Source organism: Macaca fascicularis, chromosome 12 (assembly GCF_037993035.2).
Source record: "Macaca fascicularis isolate 582-1 chromosome 12, T2T-MFA8v1.1".
NCBI classification, from domain to species: domain Eukaryota; kingdom Metazoa; phylum Chordata; class Mammalia; order Primates; family Cercopithecidae; genus Macaca; species Macaca fascicularis.
In genome coordinates this window covers 73,740,434-73,764,437 of record NC_088386.1, presented here as the reverse complement: position 1 = coordinate 73,764,437, position 24,004 = coordinate 73,740,434, and the positions used below count along the sequence as shown (strand labels likewise).

The 24,004-nt window shown below is 42.5% G+C and overlaps 1 protein-coding gene across 33 annotated transcripts in view; it reads right to left on the bottom strand.

The window, feature by feature from the left end:
* OSBPL6 (oxysterol binding protein like 6) overlaps window positions 1–4,254 on the bottom strand; it is a 209,150-nt gene extending 204,896 nt beyond the window's left edge. For 30 of the 33 annotated variants that reach the window (XM_065525697.2, XM_074009516.1, XM_074009521.1 and 27 more), the window contains exon 1: window positions 3,323–3,488. The gene's annotated coding sequence lies outside the window, so the exon portion shown is untranslated. Of the gene's footprint in view, window positions 1–3,322; window positions 3,489–4,069 lie in introns of those variants that run through there. The other 3 variants (XM_074009524.1, XM_074009535.1, XM_074009526.1) reach the window with 1 other exon arrangement.
* Window positions 4,255–24,004: the final 19,750 nt, after the last annotated feature.

Genomic DNA, 24,004 nt, shown 5'->3' with positions numbered 1-24,004 from the left:
ATGACCACTTCCTGCTCAACCTTTTTGCAAATTTCTTCCATGAACTCTGGGAAACTCATGCCTATGCACAGGGACTGCATCTTCATCTTTCAACTAATATCTTGTAGGCCTATTGTCTTGTGACAACTCTATTGTCCTTATTTTCTTTTTCCTTAGAACCTTAAAATATAATCACTGGTCCATGCATGATCCTCTTTCCTTTTTTTAAATACAGCATCTGCCCCCATCCAAAGTTTCAATTACCCATGGTCAATCAGGTTCTAAGAATAGGTGAATACAGTGTAATAAGATAATTTGAAAGAGAGAGAAACCACATTTACATAACTTTTTATTACAGTATAGTGTTAAAAATTGTTCTGTTTATTATGATTGTTGTTAATCTCTTACTGTACCTAATTTATAAATTAAATTTTATCATAGATATGTACATATGGAAAAGAAGAATATACATAGGGTTTGGCACCATCGGAGGTATCAGGCATCTACTGGGGGACTTGGAACATACTCCCTTTGGATAAGGGGGGAATTACTGCACAATGATCACCTAGGAACTCACCACAAAACTGAAGGACTAGGTCATTATCAATAACTAACATCCGTGTGTGTTCCTCCCCACATGCTACCCTCTAGTCCATATAAAAGATAACTGCCATCCTAAGTTTTATGTTCATCATTCTCTTGCTTTCTAAAAAGATGTGTATTTCAACAGACACATATGCAAAACAGAAGTGCATGTTTGTATTTAGTGTTTGTATTTGATTGTTTCCCTGGCTTATGTAAATTAGTACAACCATTTGGGAATATAATTTGGCAATACTTAATAAGTTGAATATTCACATAACCTACAAACCAGCAATTTTATTCCTTGGTATTAACCCAAGAGAAATACTGGCACGTGTGCCCAGGAAACATGAATAATCAGAGCAACACTGCAAATCTCAAAAAATAACAAAATTAAAAAAAAAATAAATGGTCACTGAGAGGAGAAGAGAGAAACATACTGCATTATAAGACACATAATGGATTAATTTACTGCAGTGAAAGTCAGTGAACTACAACTACATACAGTATGAATGAATCTAGAGATATAATATTGAGTGAGAAAAAAAAAGTTCCAGAAGTCAATGGATAGTATGAGACCCTTTTTCCCCAAGATTTAAAGTTTTAAACAAGTATCATAATTATGACCTAATCTTTGCAGCAAAACAACAACAAAATCCTTCTTTTGAGAATGTATGCCTTATCTTTCAAAACTATATTATCTTCTCTCTACTCCAACAGTTTCATGAGTAAAGTCACAAGAACTTTTATCTCCTTATGCAGTGTACCTAATCCGGTATCTGTGGTGATACCAAGACCTCCAACCACAAAGATTTCATCTTGGAAGGACTTTATTTTTCTCCTTTAAGTAAAGTTAACTTAAGGTTAGAGCAATCTAGGGATAAGAAAACTTACATATGTGATTCTTGTAAAAGTCCAGCAGAACTACCTCATACTAAAGCCAAGAGTCACCTGACAAGTCATAGTAATCTGAAACTGAGGTATCGCCAAAGGTAATCCATCCACTGAATATATAATGGCGTTATCAACATTGAATCCAAAAATATGAGCAAAACCAGGATTTTTAGGCTTTCTAAAAGCCTGAACTTTTAATTTCAAAATATTTCCTTTTTACCTTAAGAAAAATTATTTTTTAGGGAAAAAATATATGAACTCCAACTGCAAAAGAATAATAAGAATAAAATCTACCAATCAGGGCCTTTCCCAGTGAGGGCTATGCATATTCTCTGTAAGTGATTATTGCTGAATTACACTGCAGCTTCCCTTCGACCTTGGGAACCCTGCTCACTCTCAGAGTTACTGCGAGGTCTTCTGTTTCGTTTATTATTAGTCTTTGTCTCTGCAATGCTGTAGCATGTGATAGAAATATCAACGTTGTAAGCTTGCAGTACCCAAAACCGTAGAAATGTTTCCAAAAAATAAAGCGGGGGTTGAGGGGGGGGGATGAAAGAAAGAAAAGAAACAAAAACAAAACAAGAGGAAAACAAAGTTAATGGTATTAAGATGGGAAATTTCTCATTTTTACCTTGTGAAGACTGCATTTCCTAATCAGCTTAGTGATATATAACCATTAGTATGCAATTTTTAAATTTAAGAAAAGATGTCCAAGAACATTATTTAGAAAAAAAATCACAACTGAATATAATAGACAATTGGTCAAACTTAGCCCAGCAATTTAAAAATGAAAGTTCCTATAGAAAAAACCTTACAGGATTTTTTGTCCAGAAGAGAGAAATAATCTGGCAACCCAGTGGGTTCACTTAGTTTCGTGTCATTTGCTTCATGTCCATTATGTAATGCTTCCCCTAGCTTTAGGTCTCTATGTTTAAGCAACCGTTCAGGTATATCACAGAATTGTCACAAAATCAGTATCTGGTTATAACTTTCAAAAACAGCTTAAAAGGTGCCTTGCAGATGTGTCTATATGCAGCAGAAGCTTTGGGGAGAAAATCTGCTGGTGTCATTACTTCTCCAGGCTTCCTCCCCAGGTCTCCCATTCCCTCCTCCCCCAGCATCCCCGGCGACACGATCTGCGGGCAGCTCCCGGCTTGATGCAGGGGAAGCACGTCTTGACTGCAATGCAAACCCTGTCCCGGTCTGAACCAGGGAAGGAAGACTTGGCCCTGGCCGGGGGTGTGGACGAAGGCTGCAGGCAGGGATGCAGGGGCGCCAGCAGCGGGTGGGCAGGGGTGCCCCGCGAGGGCAGTCCGCAGTGCACGCGCACAATAAAACCCAATGCACAACTTCCCCAGCCGCTCCTCTCGGCTTCCCGGATTCCCTGAAAGGTGCGGCGTAGGCGTTAGCTCGCGCGGGCGCGGGCGCTCTCACTCGCGCGGGTTCGGTTTTCCGCTGACAATTACATCAGTCCTTCTCCCTACCCCTGCTTCAATCCCCAGGCAGCCTGCAGGGAGCAGGGGCGCCGGCCCGCGCGAGGGAATGCGAGCGCGAGTGGCAGGCAGCCGGAATTCCCTGGCAACGAGGGGGAGGGAGGGCGGCAAACCGGGACCGCGCTACAGACGCCCCCTCCCATCCCGGCCGCGGGAATGGGCTGCCACCGCCGCCCCCACTTCCCTGTAGCCCGGGCTATCGGCCGGCGGCGCCTGCAGGGGGACGGCGATGCCCTCGGGGCCCAAAGCTGCGGCTGCCCACCCACGCGTCCCTCGGGGTCCTCAGCCAGCCGGAGGCGCACAATGCCCCCGGGCCGCGATGCGGGCACCGTGGCTCCCGCCCCGGGCAATCCCTTTGCAGCTAGGACACCTACCTGGAGGGCGAGCGGTGGCGCCACGGGTTCTGCGGCGGCTGCGCGGCTGCGGCGGGAGGCAGGAGGCGGAAAGCCGGCCCCGGCAGGCGGACCGGAGCGCGGGCTAGCAGAGGAGAGGAGGAGGCACAGGCGCCGCCTGCACTGAGCGGCGATCTCCAGCACCGACAGCGGCGGCGGCGACCGTGCTGCGCCTCCAGTGGTCCGCGGCGCCGCAGCCCCTCCTCTCCCACGGGCGGGGCGCGCTGGCGGGGCGGTGCTCCCGGCTCCCCGCCCCCGGCTCCCGCCTGTCCGCCCGGCTGGAGTGGAGCGGCCAGTGGCCGGGGCTCACGCTGCGCACCCACCCTACCGGGCGCCCCTCCCTGCGCCGCCAGATGGGCCGGGGATCCCGCAGCCGGCGCCCTGCGCCCTGCTCACGCGGGGTCCCAGAGCCGGGGCTCTCCCCTGGCCTGGCCTCCGTGGGAATCCGTGGTGTCCCGAGATCACCCGCCGTGGAAACCCCGAGCTGCCATCCGCGGGCCTGCGCTCAGTAGCGGGAGCCCTCGCCCGCGAAGTCCGGCGGAGGTGGGCGGGCCGCTGTCTGGAAGGGTGACCCAGAAGGGCTCCAGCGCTCGGGGCCAGGAGCGCCGCGGCAGGGAGCACTGCTGGAGACCGGATTCCGAAAGGAACGGCTGCCTGGCGGCCTCCGCTCGGTGCTGCCAAGCCCCTGTCCCTGGGCGCCCTTCTGAGGTCGTCATTTCATACACTTACGCGACTGTGCGTGCCTGCTCCCGTCCCTGACTCACTCGGGAGCAAAAACTTCTCGGGCCCAGAGAAACACCTGGGTTCTGCGAAAGGAAGAGCCGGTTCCTTCAAGCCCCTGGCAAAGCCCATCAAAGTCAGTCAGTTCCACTTCACCACAACCCTTAAACCCTTCCACACTCCAGGCCACTCCCGGCCTGCGTTCGGAGAGCAGATTAATCTAAAGGCAAATTTGCTAGGAGGGACGGGGTAATGTAAACATTTGTACAGACATTCTGTAAACAAGTGACTGAGGACATGTCAATATTTCAAGGCATTTGTGTCATCATCATCTGGGTGTGGGAGGCGGAGGGGAGTCCAGAGGACATCGACTGGACCTAACGGGAGCTGTTACAGAACATGCTGGGGTGCCTTCAAAAATGGAAGATACTGCTTACTAATGAGGCAACTGTGATGGCATTTCATTGTGCCCTGTGCTGACAAAATGATTTGCTATGAACTATGCACTCCTTCCCACAGTTTCTCTTGAATCTCCAATCTTACCTGTTGGATTAGCTTTTTCCACCTAGACTAGCAATGTTCTCATGTCCTCTTGTCACAAAATAATAGATGCGGGACGCTGCGACAATGGCAGCTTGTCTTCATTCCTTTGCTGTGAAGACAGGCTCCTCAAGGGAGCAGTTGGGATGCTGACCTCTGCTTCATCACCCTTTCTACTCCTCCTTCTATCTGAGTTCCATTAACAGAAACTCTACTGAAATGGCTTTCTCCCTTAAAAGAAAAAAAGCTAAAACCCATAGATTTAAAAAGAAATACAAAAGTGTGAATGAAAATGAGAGAGTACACATAGCACACAGAATCTTTACCTAAAGAAGTTCTCTAGGCCCAGCACAGTGGCTCACGCCTGTAATCCCCGCACTTTGCGAGGCCGAGGCGGGCGGATCACTTGAGGTCAGGAGTTCAAGACCAGCCTGACCAACATGGTGAAACCCTGTCTCTACTAAAAGTACAAAAGCTAGCGGGATGGGTGGCAGGCACCTGAAATCCCAACTTCCTGGGAGGCTGAGGCACAAGTATCACTTGAACCAGGGAGGCAGAGGATGCAGTGAGCTGAGATCATGCCACTGCACTCCAGCCTTGGCTACAAAGTGAGACCCTATCAAAAAAAAAAAAAGAAAAGAAAAAGAAAAAGAAAAAAAAAAGAAGAGGTTATCTAATTTTTTCTCTCAACCCCTAATAGCAGAGAACCATAAACTATGGGGGAAGAGAAAGAACTACCACAACCTAAATCTCATGTTTTAATGTAAGAATGTTCTCACGCTTTTCACTCTATTCCATAGTATCTATGTGTGTTTTAATACTTTTAAAAATGGTTTTAAACATCAGGGAAAAAAAATTTCCCCCACTGTCTCATTGATTAATGGTCAAATAAGAGGTAACGGTACTACACCCATCCATCTGGGGAAATGGGTGGATTAAACACAGCGGGCTGTACAGAACTACAGATCAAGGCAGTTTCCTCACTCATTTGTGCGTCATTGTATTTTGAAAACTCAGACTGGCATAGATATGTAAATATGAGTAACAGGCTTTTCACTGCTTTTTGAGCTATGGCAGGATTATTGCTCAAAAAAGTGCCAGAGAGCAATGTTTTCATTAAGCGTACATTCTTGCTGAGTGTTAAAGTCACAAGTCATATGTTGACTAAGAGGATCTTGGCTTCCCTAATCCATCCCTTTTGTCTCAGAAAACACTTGTTCGTGGACTTTTCCAGTGAAGAAAGTTAATGATGTTCTTAAAAGTCCATCAATGCTGTAATTCCATCACATACAAATGAACTGAGCCTCATAGGAATCATAGTTTCCACCATCAATTCATCCAAGTCCCACTTAATTTTCATTGCATTTTCTTAGATGAGTACTATTTTAGCTGGAGTTTTTAGGAAAGCTGAAGTGCTAATGCTTCCTTGAAAGATGCAAACCCAGGGCAACAAATGAGGAACAGGAGAAATGAGACAGGAAAGAATAGAAAGCAAATACATAGTGATATGTTATCAACTTGGCCTGTGCTTCATGAACCTGAGAAGACACAGCCAGTTGCTTAGCCATGCAAAACTGTGCCCAAGAACCGGCTATCAAAGAAAATACTGAAGAAGAAATTTACCTGAAAGCTACCTCCCATTTCCTCCAGCTTCCAGGATAAGTCATCATCTGACCCCTCTGACAGCTACTAGAGAAACAAATCCCATACTTTGCAGCCAAGGTATGGTTATTGTACTGGATTGTTCTATAGGCAACATGGTTATGCTGGAAACTATGGTTCCCCAAATCCCCTTTCATATATGCTTCCAGACAGACAAAATTGAAGTTGCCTGCGACTTAGGAGGCAATACTGAAGCAGCGTCTTCGTTTGTCTCTCGTCACCTCTAACCAATGACAACTTTCATTACATTCCGACAGTCGTCATTGGTTAGAGGTGGTGATAGACAAATGCCATTTCTAACCAATGAGAAGAGATGCAGGAGAGTTCCTGTTTGTTCTCATTCTTCCCTGCTCTGCATTCTCTTCTAACAAGTAACTGTGACCACAGGCTAGCTAACAGACTCTTCACAGAAACTCACAGAGGCAGCGATCATAAAGACCCAACAACTATCTGTAGATGTCTACACCAGCCATTTTTGTGCTCTCACTACAGCAGCCGGATGTGCCTAGCCTAATATCCAGATTTCCCTGCAAGCTTGGACTCCTCTGCCCAAATCAAGACTGTTCTCTGATTCCCCTTTTCAGACTTTTAGACTTTTACTTATCTGACTCCTCCCACAAATGTGATGTAATAGCTGCTTCTTCTTTTTTTTTTTTTTTTTTTTTTGAAACAGGGTCGCCCTGTCACCCAGGCTAGAGTGCAGTGTGATCTCAGCTCACTGCAACCTCCACCTCCTGGGTTCAAGCAATTCTCCTGCCTCAGTCTCCTGAGTACTCAGATTATAGGTGCCCGCCACCATGCCCGGCTAATTTTTTGTATTTTTAGTAGAGATGGGGTTTTACCATGTTGGCCAGGCTGGTCTTAAACTCCTGACCTCAGGTGATCTGCCCACCTCAGCCTCCCAAAGTACTGGGATTACAGGTGTGAGCCACTGTGCCCAGCCCTAATTTCTATAATAAATTCCTTATTCAATACATTCACAATGGTCCTGCTTCCTTGATGGAAGCCCATCTGCCAGGAGCTTAGGCTGGATCTGCTTCAGGAGGCCTGGACGGGAGCAATCACTTGGGGACTGTTGAGGCAGGGCAAATAGCTAAGAAACCTGGAAAAATGTGAGGCCAAGAGATTCTAAGGATGAACTCTACCTGTGCTTTATTCAAATAGCAAAAATATTCATAGTTTTGTCTTGTATTTGTTAACTGAGAGAGTTCAGCTTTGAAAATGTTTTTATTATGACTAAATTAACCTACTTTGGTTAATCACACTCATGTCATCAAAATGCATAATGGCTTATTTTTGCTTTTGTTGAGACATTGTTTTGACTTTTTTGACTTTTAGTATGGAAAATAACAGATCGAACCTCAGTTGGAAAATTCTGACCCGTACCTTTCCCCGGCTATGGAAGCATCCTAACTGAGTTTCCTGTTTTAAGTTTGAACATAAAGATGAGTAGTAGTCTTTTGTAATTTACTTTTTGTAAAGTCGATTTTTTCTTTTTTCTTTTTTCTTTTTTTTTTTTAAATATTTACTATTTTTACAATACCAAAACAGCACAGTAAGAAAATCAAAAGGCAGGCTGGGCGCGGTGGCTCACGCCTGTAATCCTAGCACTTTGGGAGGCCAAGGCGGGCAGATCACGAGGTTAGGAGATCGAGACCATCCTGGCTAACACGGTGAAACCCCATCTCTACTAAAAATACTAAAGAATTAGCCGGGCTTGGCGGCAGGCGCCTGTAGTCCCAGCTACTTGGGAGGCTGAGGCAGGAGAATGACGTGAACCCGGGAGGCGGAGCTTGCAGTGAGCAGAGATCGCGCCACTGCACTCCAGCCTGGGTGACCGAGCGAGACTCCATCTCAAAAAAAAAAAAAAAAAAGTTTCAACAAAATACATGATTTTTAGGGAGCATTACATCAATTGGGGAAATAAATGTATGCACATATTAAAAGGTGACACCAAATTTGACCAACGAACAGACTGCAGGTAAGAGTGTACCAAGGCCCCTTAGCCCTCAAAGCACTAGGGAACATTGAATCCTTCCTGCAAGAAATCATTATTTCAAAGAGTTTGCCTTTTGATTTTGTTTGTTTGTTTTGTTTTTTTGTTTTGTTTTGTTTGTTTGTTTGTTTTTGAGACGGAGTCTCGCTCTGTCGCCCAGGCTGGAGTACAGTGGCCGGATCTCAGCTCACTGCAAGCTCCGCCTCCCGGGTTTCCCGCCGTTCTCCTGCCTCAGCCTCCCGAGTAGCTGGGACTACAGGCGCCCTCCATCTCGCCCGGCTAGTTTTTTTGCATTTTTTAGTAGAGAGGGGGTTTCACCGTGTTAGCCAGGATGATCTCGATCTCCTGACTTCGTGATCCGCCCGTCTCGGCTTCCCAAAGTGCAGGGATTACAGGCTTGAGCCACCGCGCCCGGCCTGTTGAAAATCTTTTTTTTACCAAGATTATTGCCATCAAGAACTCCTGGGTAAGCATCCGGCAAGTTTAGAAGGTCAACCTTCAGTCCTTGATTCCATTTAGTGCTATATCCTTTATTCCCACACTCTCATCATCCACCCAGATGACTTGCTGATCCAGCCCGGAGAATATTGTTATATCTACTTCAGAGTGAACCTTTCATTCAGAGTGCTTATCCAAGTGCCGAAAATGATAGAGAATTGAGATTTCATTGAGCTTATCTGGACAGGTTAAGCTGTTTTGGGGAAAGGGTTGGGTACCTGTTTCATTTATTTAATTCGATAATACTTTTTGAGTGCCTGCTCTGTATTGGGCATTATTCTAGATGCTTGAGACATCATAAGTAAGCAAAACAAAGACCATGCCCTCATGGAACTTACATTCTAGCTGGGGAATATAGACAATAAACAATAGGCTTAATAGATGAGAAAATTACACAGTATATTAGAAACTCATAAGTGATATGGAAAATGTAAAAGCTTAAGCATGTTAAGAGGGTTGGAGGAGGTTTGCCAGGGTTCAATATTAAATAAAGTGGCCAATATTGGCCTCACTGAGAAGATGACACTTAAGTAAAGACTTGAAGTAGATGAGGGAGTTAATTAAGCAGATATCAGGGAATGGCGGGAGGGGCTGTTCCCTTTCCAGTCAAGGAGACCAGCCACTGCAAAGCAAGTGGAGTGAGCATACCTACTATTCCAGAGGGACAAGGAGGCCAAAGCATCTGGAACACATGGACCAAGACAGTGAAGTAATTGAGGCCAGCTTATGAAGGCCCTGTAGGCCATTGTTTGCACTTAGACTTTTACTCTAAGTGAGATGGGGGTTAATCATAGGATTCCATGCAGAGGAATGGAATGGTTTGATTCATGTTTACGAGTGTGACTTTGGCTGCTGTATTGCGAATAGTTTCAAGGTGGGCAAGGCTGAAAGGAGAGAGGAGGCTGTGGCCGTCATCCTGGTGAGTGATAAAGGTGGTTCAGCACCAGGTGGTAGAGTAGAAGTGGCAAGAACTGACAGAATTTAACATGTACTTTAAAGGTAGAGCCAACTGGATTTTCTGATGGATTGGATTTCTGATGGATTGGATCTTGCTGATAAGTGTTTGCATGAATTATGATTAAGACTAATTTTGGCCGGGCATGGTAGCTCATACCTGTAATCCCAGCACTTTAGCAGGCCAACGCAGACAGATCACCTGAGGTCAGGAGTTCAAGACCAGCCTAGTCAACATGGTGAAACCCCGTCTCTACAAAAATACAAAAATTAGCCGGGCATGATGGCAAATGCCTGTAGTCTCAGCTACTCAGGAGACTGAGACGGGAGAATCGCTTGAACCTGGGAGGTGGAGGTTGCAGTGACCCGAGATCATGCCACTGTACTCCAGCCTGGGTGACAAAGCAAGACTTCATCTAAAAAAAAAAAAGAAAAACAAAAAGAAAAAACGACTTATTTTCATTGTACTATTCACTCGTTGGTGAGGTTGTGGGGAGGAAATGCAGCATCCTCCTACCTCCAGCTATCAGGAATGCTGATCACTGACAAAGATCCTAATACCTGAGAGTGACCATTACACTTGCTGCCCGGCAGCACAGCAGTGCTCAGTTCACTGGACTTTTATAAAACACACACTCAAACATAGGATTAGTCCACATGGAAAGGTGGAATATTTCGGTATACACATGACAACCCCATAGGAAGTTTTTCTCCAAAGCTGTTGAATAAAATTAGCAAAGTAGAACCCACTGCTTCATATCCCAGGGTCTAATTTTAGAAAAGTAGACTTTTTTGTAAGTAAACTCAGACCCAGAACATACTTATTCAGCCCACAGGCCCTTTCGTGTGACTAGATCCTTAAGGTTTCCTGGTTATTACATTAGTCCCCCTCTATTACATTAGTCTCCTTCCCCTACAGAAGAACTAACTGAGCAAGAAGCCAACCTTCTTGATTGATACAGATGCTAAAAAGGTGAAAAGCTCTCCAAAAGGCGGAGATTCTAAACCTAGTACAAACCTTTCCTAGTTGTTTGACTTTGAACACGTTTCTGAACCTCTGTCTAAACTCCAGGTTGTTCCTTTATAGAAGAGTTGAAAAAATAAAAACTTCCAAAACCTAGTAAGATTGTTGTGAAAGTGGTTGCAGTAATGTGTAAAGTAACTCATATATAGAAGGCTCTGGACAAAAGTTGGTTGGGTTATCTCTGCCTTCCAAAAGTCCATCTTTCCTTGAAGATGAAATACAAATGTCATGATCTTCGTGAAACTTTTTCTGATCCTTTCCAGGTTTGCATTAATCCCCACATAATGGCTTCCTGCACTCCTACATTCACCTTTTCTTAGCAGTAGTTTTAGACTTGTCTTGTTCCCTCTATTTGATTATAAGCTTCATGAGGGCAGCTGTTTGTCCAAATTGTTGTACAGTATATGGTGCGTGATTAGTACATAGCAGCCTAATTTAATCATTTTTAAAATTTATTTTAAATTGATATGTAAAAACTGTATATACTTATCATGTACAACTTGTTATTTTGAAATATATATACTGCAGAATGACTATATTGAGCTAATTAATATAGATTACCTCCCATACTTGTTTTTGTGGTAAGAACACTTAAAATCTACTCTCAGCAATTTTCAAGAGTATAATACATTGTTATTAACTATAGTCACCATAGTTTTTTGTTTGTTTGTTTGTTGGTTGGTTTGTTTTTTGAGATAGAGTCTCTCTCTGTCGCCCAGGCTGGAATACAGTGGTGCGATCTCGGCTCACTGCAATCTCTGCCTCTCCTGGGTTCAAGTGATCCTCCTGCCTCAGCCTCCCAAGTAGCTGGGATTACAGGCACCTGCCACCACACCCAGCTAATTTTTGTATTTTTAGTAGAGACAGGGTTTCACCATGTTGACCAGACTAGTCTTGAACTCCTGACCTTAGGTGATCTGCCCGCCTTGGCCTCCTAAAGTGCTAGGATTACAGGCATAAGCCCCCATGCCCGGCCTAGTCACCGTGTTTTACAATGGATGTCTTGAACTTATTCCTCCTATCTAATTGAAATTTAGTATTCTTTGGCCAACATCTCCCTAAACCCCCCTTGTCAGCCCCTGGTAACCACTATTCTACTCTCTACTTCTACGAGTTCAAATTTTTTAGATTCCACATGTAAGTGAGATCATGCAGTATTTATCTTTCTGTGCCTGGCTTACTTCACTTAACATAATACTCCTAAATTCATCCATGTTGTCACACATGACAGGATTTCCTTCTGTTTTAGGGCTGAATAATATTCCATTGCCTGTATATACCACATTTTCTTTATTCATTCATCCACTGATGGACACTTAGGTTGATTGTATATCTTAGTTATTATGAATAATGCTGTAATAAACATAGAAGTGCAGCTAGCTGATGACATGTTGATTTCATTTCTTTGTTTTTTCTTTTTATTTTTAGTAGAGACAAAGTCTTGCTATGTGCCCAGGCTGCTCTCGAACTCCTGAGCACTAGCAATCCTCCCGCCTATGCCTCCCAAAGTGCTGGGTACAGGCATGAGCCACTGCGCCCAGTCTGATTTTATTTCTTTTGGACACGTACCCAGGAGTGGGATTGCTGGATCATATGGTAGTTCTATTTTTATTTTTGAAGGAACTTCTGTACTGTTTTCCCTAATGGCTGTACTAATTTACATCCCCAATGACAGTGTACAAGAGTTCTCTTTTCTCCACATCCTCTCCAATACTTGTTATTTTTTATCTTTTGATGATTGCCTTTCTAACAGACATAAGGTAATATCTCATTGTGTTTTTGACTTGCATTTCTCTGATGAGTAGTGATTTTTAGCATTTTCTCATATACCTGTTGGCCATCTCTAAATGTCTTCTTTTGATAATGTCTATTCACATCTTTTGACCATTTTTCAATTGGGTTATTTGTTTTGTTACTATTGAGTTCCTTATATATTTTGGATACTAACCTCTCCTATCAGATGTATGGTTTCCAAATATTTTCTCCTATTCTGTAGACTGTCTCTTAATTCTGTTGATTTCCTTGGCTGTACAGAAGCTTTTTATTTTGATGTAATCCCATTTGTCTACTTTTGCATTTGTTATCTATTTTGGGGTACATATTCAAAAAATCATTGCCTAAACCAATGTTATGGAGCTTTTTCTCTATGTTTTCTTCTAGGAATTTTACAGTCTTAGGTCTTACATATAAGCCTTTAACCCATTTTGAGTTGATTTTTGTTTTTGGTGAGATAAGGGTCTAATTTCATTCTTCTGCATGTGGCTATCCAGTTGTCTCAGCACCATTTATTAAAGAGAATGTCCTTTCCCCACTGTGTGTTTGGCACCCTTGTCAAAAATCAATTGACCATAAAAGTGTGGGTTTATTTCTGGGTTCTCTGTTTGGTTCCATTCATTGGTCTATGTGTCTGTTTTTATGCCAGTATCATGCTGTTTTGACTACTACACCTTTTAAATATATTTTCAAGTCAGGTAGTGTGATGCTTCCAGCTTTGTTCTTTTTGCTCAGTGTTCCTTTGGCTATTCAGAGTCTTTTGTGGTTCCATACAAATTTGAGGATTTTTTTCTATTTCTGTGAAAAATGTCATTAGGATTTTGGTAGGAATTGCATTGAATCTGTAGATTGCTTTGGTTAACATGGACATTTTAACAATATTAATTCTTACAATCCATGAACGCAGGATATCTTTCTGTTTATTAGTGTCTTCTTCAGTGTTTTTTCATTAGTGTTTTATGTTTCAGTCCACAGGTATTTTTACCTCCTTGGTTAAATTTATTCCTATTTTATTTTATTTTTAGCTATTGTAAATATGTTTTTTTAAACATTCTTTTTGAGATCATTCATTTTTAGTGCATAGAAACACTACTGGCAGGGCGCGGTGGCTCACACCTGTAATCCCAACATTTTGGGAGGCTGAGGTAGGTGAATCACCTGAGGTCAGGAGTTGGAGACCAGCCTGGTCAACATAATGAAACCCCATCTCTACTAAAAATACAAAAAATTAGCCGGGTGTGGTGGCAAGAGCCTGTAATCCCAGCTACTCTGGAGGCTAAGGCAGGAGAATCGCTCAAAACCTGGGAGGTGGAGGTTGCAGTGAGCCGAGATCACACCATTGCACTCCAGCCTGGGCAAGAATAGTGAAACTCCGTCTCAAAAAAAAAAAAGAAAAAGAAAAAGAAAAAAAAAAAAAAAAAAAAAAGAAACACTACTGACTGTGTTCTATCCCCCTGCCTTGACAACTGTATCTTTGTAATGATCTGGAAGGAATTCGGAATCTTTAAACTCCATGTAGTTATAACCAGACAACTTGGCAGTGTAGGAGGATATAGCCCTGAATCCAGCCTGTGCCTCTTCCCTCCCCACTGCCAGCTCTGGCCCATCCCAATGGGGGAGGGTCCTGATGCTCACACATAGGGAAAATCCAGTTCCCACATCCAAGCTCTGTCTACACCTTCCTCAAACAGCTGCCCCTTAGCCTCAGCATCAGAGTGCAGTGTAGAAGAGGGACAAAGGCTCTGGGTGGGCATGCCACCTGTACATCTCTTGCCTAAAAGGAGGTTCATGGCTGGACGAGGGTCAGAAAGGACCTTTAAAACACAGGTCCCACAGCAACGGTCCCCTCACCTGACACAGAACAGTTTGCCCTGCACTTAGATTTACCTGGTTTAACTTTAACATTTCCCGGGAAGAAAAATTAGTTAAACCAGTTGCCTTATACATATAAAACCTGTCAGTCTTTCTACTTCATTATTAAACTCCATCATTACAGAACTATAAGAATATTCAAACCACTCTTTATATCTGAACTTCCCCAAAAAACTGTTGTTTTTAATTTTACCTGAATACATATTAATAAACAGTGATAGTCAAATTCTTCTTCTTTTTTTATTTTTTATTTTTTTGAGAGAGTCTTGTTCTGTCGACCAGGCTGGAATAAAGTGACATGATCTCAGCTCACTGCAACCTCTGCCTCCTGGGTTCAAGCGATTCTTGTGCCTCAGCCTCCTGAGTGGCTGGGATTACAGGTACGCACCACCATGCCTGGTTAATTTTTTGCATTTTTAGTAGAGGCAGGGTTTTGCCATGTTGGCCAGGGTGGTCTCCAATTCCTGGCTTCAAGTGATCCACCCACCCACCTAGGCCTCTCAAAGTGTTGGGATTACAAGCATGAGCCACCGTGCCTGGCCAAATTATTCTACATAGAATACAGAGAGGAAATTGCTAAAAGTAATTCATAAAATATAGATTCTATTTCTGTCCAAATCTAATTTGCAATTTAAACAGATGGAGACCAATTTCTCTTTAAGAAGATGTGTCTTCAACATCTGAAAACTAAATGTATATGAATGAGTAAAACAATATAGCAAACCCTCCAAACTTGTATTAAAGAAAAGGTCCAGTAGTAAGTGTCAAGACAGGGAAGGATCTTGGATCTGTTTCAGTGAGACTTCTCTTCCTTGAGTCCTGTTATTTCGATTCCCTTGACACATCCACATCTGACTCCTAGGAATTCTGCCCCAAACACAAAGCTCTTTTCTTTGATTCCATTGAGCAGAGCTGACATGTGCTGACATTTCCAAAATATCTTCACTAAACAGTAAAAGCAAAGTTAATGGCAATAACTAAAGAAAAACTTATATAATTTAAACATGGCCAGCTTCATTTCCAGTGTAAGGTTTCTGCTTCTGAGTCAATGAGCTGTATTTTAACACCCACAGGTTATTATTTCCCAAGTAGCTCACATGGTTTTCTTGCCCTAAGGATTCCCTGCCTCTGTCTTGGCTGGCGGTCTCTGGCCATCATCTCATCATTTTAGCTTCCCAGGAATAATTTAATTATCCACTTTATCCAGTCCTGTGGATAAGAATCCAGTTCCCAGATGCATATTTATAGATTCCTTTGAAACCTCTCACACAGGTCCTGTTTTTAATTAAAAGGAACAGTCTCTTGCAAAACTAATTGTGAAAATTTTGTTAATTGATAAACAATAGGTAAACTTAAGTGATCAACTCTCTCCACAGCCAAATAACTCAGAAGAGACCTTTCTCCCTTTTCCAAATACAGGGAAATGAGCTCATCTGTTATCAATTCCCCATGGGGATGTATTGACCACAGAACAATACGCATGCATAGGCGTAGCATTGGTGCGGCCCAAATGAGAGTTAGTTTAAAATGGTTTTTAGGGAAATTCCCTTAATTACTGCAGATGGGGGAACAATTAAAATTATTATGAACAAAATATAATAATCCTCTCTTTTTTGCCCAACCAGGATCTAATTTTAAAGTAGAACACAGTTTAGGGGCCAGGCGCACTGGCTCATGCCTGTTATCCCAGCACTTTGGGAAGTCAAGGCAGGAGGATCACTTAAGCTCAGGAGTTTGAGGAGACCAGCCCAGGCAACACCATGAAACCCCATCTCTACTAAAAATACAAAACATGGGCCGGGCGTGGCAGTGTGCACCTGTGGTCTCAAGTCCTTGGGAGGCTGAGGTGGGAAGAGCACTTGAGCTTGGGAGGTGGAGGTTGCAGTGAGGCGAGATCATACCACTGCACTCCAGCTTGGATGACAGAGTGAGATTTTGCCTCGAATAAAATAAAATGATAAATAAATAAATCAAGTGGAATACAGTTTAGAAGTGTGCTGATCAATATAGTATTCACTAGTCACATGCGGCTATTTATATTTTAGTCAATTTTAATTACAATTCAATGAAATTTAAAATTGTGTTCCACAGTTAAACTAGCCACATTTCAGTGCCCAATAGTCACATGTGGCTTTTGGCTACCCTGTTGACTGAAGAATAGAACATTTCCATCACCACAGCAAGTTTTATGGGACAACTCTGATCCAGAAGGTTTTTTTTTTTTTTTTTTTTTTTTTTTTGAGACAGAGTTTCGCTCTTGTCACCCAGGCTGGAGTGTAATGGTGCGCTCTCGGCTCACTGCAACCTCTGCCTCCTGGGTTCAAGTGATTCTCCTGCCTCAGCCTCCCGAGTAGCTGGGATTACAGGCATGTGCCACCACCCCCAGCTCCTTTTTTGTATTTTTAGTAGAGACGGGGTTTTGCCTTGTTGGGCAGGCTGGTCTCAAACTCCCGACCTGAGGTGATCCGCCTGCCTCAGCCTCCCAACGTGTTGGGATTACAGGCGTGAGCCACCACGCCCAGCCCAGTAGGTATTCTTACTATTAAAAAGGAACAGAGGCCAGGCGCGGTGGCTCACATCTGTAATCCCAGCACTTTGGGAGGCCGAGGCAGCCAGATCACCTGAGGTCAGATGTTTGAGACCAGCCTGCCCATCATGATGAAATCCTGTCTATACTAAAAATACAAAAGAATACTTTTACACTGTTAGTGAGAGTGTAAATTAGTTCAACCATTGTGGAGGACAGTGTGGTGATTCTTCAAGGATCTAGAACTAGAAATACCAGTTGACCCAGCAATCCCATTACTGGGTATATACCCAAAGGATTATAAATCATTCTACTATAAAGACACATGCACACATATGTTTATTGTGGCACTATTCACAATAGCAAAGACTTGGAACCAACCCAAATGCCCATCAATGATAGACTAGATAGAGAAAATGTGTTCATTTACACCATGGAATACTATGCAGCCATAAAGAAGGACGAATTCATGTCCCTTGCAGGGACATGGATGAAGCTGGAAACCATCATTCTCAGCAAACTAACATAAGAACAGAAAACCAAACATCACATGTTCTCACTCATAAGTGGGAGTTGGACAATGAGAACACATGGACACAGGGAGGGGAACATCACACACCAGGGCCTGTCAGGGAGTTGGAGGCAGGGGGAGGGATAGCATTAGGAGAAATACCTAATGTAGATGACGGGTTGATGGGTGTAGCAAACCACCATGGCACATGTATACCTATGTAACAAACCTGCATGTACTGAGCATGTATCCCAGAATTTAAAATATAATAATTAAAAAAAACAAAACAAAACATTAGCCAGGCATTGTGGGCACCTGTAATCTCAGCTACTTGGGAGGCTGAGGCAGGAGAATTGCTTGAACCAAGGAGTCAGCGGTTGCAGTGAGCTGACATCACACCACCATATTCTAGCCTGGGCGACAAGAGAAAAACTCTGTAAAAAAAAAAAAAAAAAAAAAAAATCAGACCCCAGAACTTAAAATGTTTTTCCTGTTACCTCAGTCTTGAGCAGAACACTAAGGACTCAGACAAGAATGAGATAAAAATTGCAGGGCTCACGGGTAGAAAACAAAGCTTTTATTTATTTATTTTTTCAAGTACGTATCAAGTGTTAAGACATTTTCAACATTTCTGTGTGTGTGTGTGACAGAGTTTCACTCTTGTTGTACCAGCTGGAGTGCTATGGCGCGGTCTCACTGCAACCTCTGCCTCCCGGGTTTAAGCAATTCTCCTGCCTCAGCCTCCCGAGTAGCTGAGACTACAGGCACCTGCCACCACGCCCAGCTAATTTTTGTATTTTTAGTAGAAACGGGATTTCACCATGTTGGCCAGGCTGGTCTTGAACTCCTGACCTGAGGTGATCCACCCACTTCGGCATCCCAAAGTGCTGGAATTACAGGCATGAGTCACCTTGCCAGGCCATTTTCAACATTTTGGAAAGAAGCAACACCTATTCAATAATTCATGGATACAAAAAAAAAAAAAAAAACCTATGCTTAAAGTGAACTTTAAAGTACACAAATAGAGAGTAAGAATACATTTCCTGATGTATGAAGTGGAGTCCCAGTGCAGGCCAATGTAGGTAGAAAACAGAAGAGACAGCAGAACCAGGAAAAAGAGAGCATGAGACTGGACCAAAACAGGTATTACTGTCTTAGTAGCCACATCTGGCTATAAGATTATGCCAGTTCCTTAGTAAGAAAGAATTACAAATTATCAGAACCTCAGTACATGCTTTTCATATTTTCAGTTTTTTGTTTTGTTTTTGTTTTTGTGAGATGGAGTTTCGCTCTTGTTGCCCAGGCTGGAGTGCGATGGAGCGATCTTAGCTCACTGCAATCTCCACCTCCTGGGTTCAAGTGATTTTCCTGCCTCAGCCTCCTGAGTAGGTGGGATTACAGGTGCCCGCCATCATGCCCCGCTAATTTTTTGTATTTTTAGTAGAGATGGGGTTTCACTATGTTGGCCAGGCTGGTCTTGAACTCTTGACCTCAGGTGATCCGCCCACCTCAGCCTCCCAAAGTGCTGGAATTACAGGCTTGAGTCAGCGCACCTGGCTTTTGTTTTTATTTGTTTAAATCGATCATACATTTTATGCTATATTTTATGCTACCTGGCTCTAATTATTCTATTTATTTTGATTTATGTTACCTTTAAATTTATATCCCTTATGTCATATGGTTCAGGGATATGTAAGATTTGGTTAATTCATTCTTTTTTCCAAATATTTCTCTCTAGAAAATCAATTTTTTTTTTGGAAAGGCGATCACAAGTTATATTTTTGTTGCTATCAACCATTTGATCTCCTGTTCATTTGATAAGCCACAGGATCTTAGTCAGGTACAAATCTGCTCAAGAAGGGGGTTGATCAAGCATTTAGAACTTGATTCAATGTAAGAAGCAGGGTAATACTGTTTCTCTTCTTAAACACACCCACAATTTTGATATCTTCCCTGCCCCAGGCTGTGACATAGCATGTTTCATACTATATATTGAAGGTTTATATATCTTCCAGTTTTTTAAAGTTGTTTGTTTGTTTGTTTTTCACACCGTCTTGCTCTGTCACCCAAGCTGGAGTGCAGTGGCACAATCTCAGCTCACTGCAACCTTGGCCTCCTGGGCTCAAGGGATCCTCCTGCCTCAGTCTCTTAAGTAGCTGGGACTACAGGTGTGTGTCACCACACCCGGCTAAATTTTTTGTATTTTTGGTAGAAATGGAGCTTTGCCATATAGCCCAGGCTGGTCTCAAACTTTTGGACTCCAGCAATCTGGCCTCTTCAGCCTCCCAAAGTGCTGGAATGACAGATGTGAGCCACCACGCCCAGCCTATCTTCCAGTTCTCTAGCCTCAATTAAAGGATTCTAGGTAGATTTCAGCAAAACTATTCTGGGCCTACAGTGAAGTGAAAATACAAAGCTCAGTTTACACCAGTCTAAGTCTAGGGAGATAACCAGAGTTTGATTAAGACAAGAACAGAATAAATATGCCCGTAACTGCCAGAAGGATGCCTCACCAAGAAGGCCGACTGGTAAAAAACTACCAGTCTCATTCATCCCACCAGTTTCTCACTATGCATTAGTGCCTTCTTGCTCTTCATGTCCCTTTTTGTCCATCTTATATTCCAGGGTCCACTGTTATAATAATTTCTCCCATAAAATTTCCTCAATTCCTGAACTGCTCTTTCTGATTGGCTACATTCAAACCCCGTAAGAACTCAAGTACCCCAGCTTCTCTTGCTCTGCATGCGAGCAGCTGAACATTGGTGGAGAAAATTACACATTGACTTCACTCTACCTTTAGAATCTTAGTTCTCAAAAGTACTCGTTATACAACAGAGCAATCACACGACTTTTCCTGTAGCTTTCTTTTTTGCTCTCAAAAATACAATCTCATATATTCTTCTCCATCCTCAAATCTGCTACTCCATACCACTTCAAACCTCTATGTGACAATTTTGCATCATTCTTGTTGAGAAGTTAGAAGTTCAAACAGGAACTTCTTGCTTTCCATTTCACCCATTTACAAACCTACCTGCATCTAATTCTGTCTTCTCTTTCTTCCCTCCAATTACCACTGATGGATTCCCCCTCTTCTCAGAGGCCATTGACATATAAAACATGTACCCGGGATACCAGTTTTCTGGCTACCTCAAGGACTTTGCTTCTTAAGTTAGCCCTTCCCTCTACTATAGGATCTGCCACTCCCTCTTTCTGGGATCATTTCCAACAGTATACAAGCATGCTTTAGGGCTAACCATTCTAAAAAGCCTCCCTGATCCTATTCTCATCTCTCTAGATGCTGCATGCTCCTCTGTTCCATTCCAGAGCTAATTTTCTCTACCTTCTCACTTCCTATTCCCTCCACAGGCCATTTCTATCTATTTAATAGCTTCTGCCCTGCTATCTGCCAGACTGCTCTCATTAAGCACCACAGGTTGGTCTTAGTGACTTCCATGTGGCTAAATCCAACATATGACTTTCTATCTACATCTTACTTGATCTTTTACCTGCATTTGACAAGTTTACTACTTCTTCCTTGAAACACTCATTCTTCTTTCTTGATTTCTGGGAGACCACATGGTTGTGATTTTTCTTCCTAGCTCTGACATACCTCTCTCAGTTTCTTCATGGTGCTCCTTCTATTAACTTCTTTTTTGCTTGCTTGTTATTTTTTTGTCTATTAACTTCTAAGTGTTGGTATTTCTGAGCTTTCATTCAGGGTCACAGACGCTTCTCTTTTCTGTGTGATCCCTCCTTGCAAATCTCTTCTCTGATCTACAGACACCGATTTCCAACTTCCTACCTGACATCTCCACTTAAATGTTTCACAGCATTGCAAACTTTACATGTTCAAGACTAAACTCATTTTATTCTTACCAAACCTCTAGGGTTTCTTATGTCAATAAATAATACCACATTCCGCTTAATTGCTCAAGTCTAAAATTTCACTTCTTATATCTAATCAATCATCAAGTCCTGCTGTTTTTGCCTTCAAAATACATCCAGTATAGTAATACGGACTTTCCGTTTCTCTCTTCTCTCACTGGAAATCATACATAAACAAAAGAAGGAGAGAAAGAAGAACATTTCTTACAAGAAATGTTTTCCATTAAACTAAGGAAACAGCTAAAATCCTAAACCACGAAACAAATTATGTGGTTCCCCCAAGGCAAGGAAGATCATGCAAGAATCCACATTAACAAAAGCAGAAAGAGGGTTTATAGATGTAAATTTCATAAAAAGACAGCAAAGAACACTTCTTCAAGGCAAAAAGTATGTTTTTATTTCCAAAATCTCAATACCTTGTTTCTAACTAGGGACAAGGCACACATGTTGTCCACGAAAGTACCCCTGGACCTGGTTTTGTTCTGAGAAGCAGCAGAGGAAAACTTAAGTGAGAAAATATATAGACAAGCCATACTATAGGAAGCAGTCTGTCTCTATGGCAGAACCAGGGCAAAAATGCATTGTGAAAATTTTCTGCCTGTTTACTTTGGCTGAGGAGAACAGAAGGTTAAACAAAATTACACAAAATCAAGGTTATAAAAAATGTTCCACTAACTGGTAAGTGACCCTGGTCCTTCTATTACATGAACCTCTTTCATGTAGTGGCATAGGAAAAACTCAACTGTTTCAGTGATGAGTAATCAAAAAGGAATATGCACAGTATTCAAAAAAGATGCTACACAAAGAAATGGAAGAACAGAACAGGAAGAAACAAAGGGTTGATAAAGCACACTTACAGAAAAAAAATGTTTTCATAAAGCAGCTTAAAATTATGATCAAACATTTTACCACTAACCTTAAACATAGAATGAATGAATCTCCTCTTTGAGGAAGAACCACAAAGCAAAAATATAAGAGCTTATGGAACAGATGTTAACACAACAGGAAGAAATGAAATGTAAACTGATAGAGCATATGGAAGGGTGGGAGAAAAAAATGTAACCATTGCAGAAATAAAAGCACAATGGGAAGGAATATGTAGGTAAATATGTCCTGTTGAAAACACAAAAAGGGATATATTAAGTAGAAATGAGGAAGTGAGCAAAATGAAACGGAAATGAAGAGATTTTTAAAAGGATTAGATAGCAATAATAGATATAAAAGGCAAGCAAAGGACAGCCAATTGCCTAATTGAAGTATGGGGAAAACAATTAAACAAAATAAGGAAATAGTACTTAAAGATATAGCTGTAGAAAAATTTCCTAAGATAAAAGAATACTTAAAATCTTAAAATTTTCTTTTTATATTTAATTTAATTTAATTTAATTTAATTTTATTTTATTTTATTTTATTTTATTTTGAGTAAGCGTTTCACTCTGTCATCCAAGCTGAAGTGCAGTGGTACAATCACAGCTCATCACAGCCTTGACTTTCCTTGGCTCAGGTGATCTTCCCACCTCATTCTCACAAGTAACTGGAACTGCAGGTATGTGCCACCACACCCAGCTAATTTTTGTATTTTTAATAGAGATGGGGTTTCTAGAGATGGGGTTTCGTCATGTTGCCCAGGCTGGTCTCAAACTCCTGGGTTCAAGCGAACTATCCACCTGGGCCTCCCAAAGTGCTGGGATTACAGGCATGAGCCACCGTGCCCAGCCAAAATCCTATCTTGAAGGGACCCAATTTATTCCAGGAGAAACTCTCCTGGAACAATGACTGAGACATACCCTATTAAAGTTGTGGAACTTTAATCAAGGTGACATCAACAAGAAAGCAGACTAGGAGGTCCTAATGCTTATCTTTCCATAAAAACAACAATTAAACAATCACCTACTGACGAAAATAGCTCTGGGATTGTTCCAGATTACAAAGAAGAAACTGCAGCAAACCAGTGGAGCACAAGAGGAAGGATGCCCATATAGAAAAGCATAGCAAACATTTTATTCACATTATCTTATCCCCCAGTTCATCACAGCTCAGCACCAAGATGGATCCCCTTGGCTGTGACCTCCTCCGAGTGGGAAAAAACAGACTAGAGGGATTCTAGCAACCTTTGCCACCAAAGACTTCAGCAGTCCTTACTACAGCTGCAGACACCTGCAGTTTTTGCCACCAAGGACCACCCTTCTCCCCAGTTTTTGCCAACATTGATATCAGCTGATGGAGCTGATCTGAGTCCATGCCACTATGCTCTCCAAGAGGAGTAGCTACCACTGCAGCCCCCTTGCAGCTGGAGCTGGCATTCTCATACCTATCTGTAGATTAATGTCTTTCCCCATTGAAGCCAGTCCACAAAGTCTGGAAGAGGTGACTGCTCCCTCAAATATTCAGACATCCCTGCAAGGCTATAAGGAACACAAAAATTCAAGAAAACATGACACCATCAAAGGAACACAATAATTTTCTAGTAACTAACCTTAAAATGATGGAGATGCTAGCCTGGCGCGGTGGCTCAAGCCTGTAATCTCAGCACTTTGGGAGGCCAAGGCGGGCAGATCACAAGGTCAGGAGATCGAGACCATCCTGGCTAACACGGTGAAACCCCGTCTCTACTAAACATACAAAAAATTAGCCGAGCGTGGTGGCGGTCACCTGTAGACCCAGCTACTCAGGAGGCTGAGGCAGGAGAATGGTGTGAACCC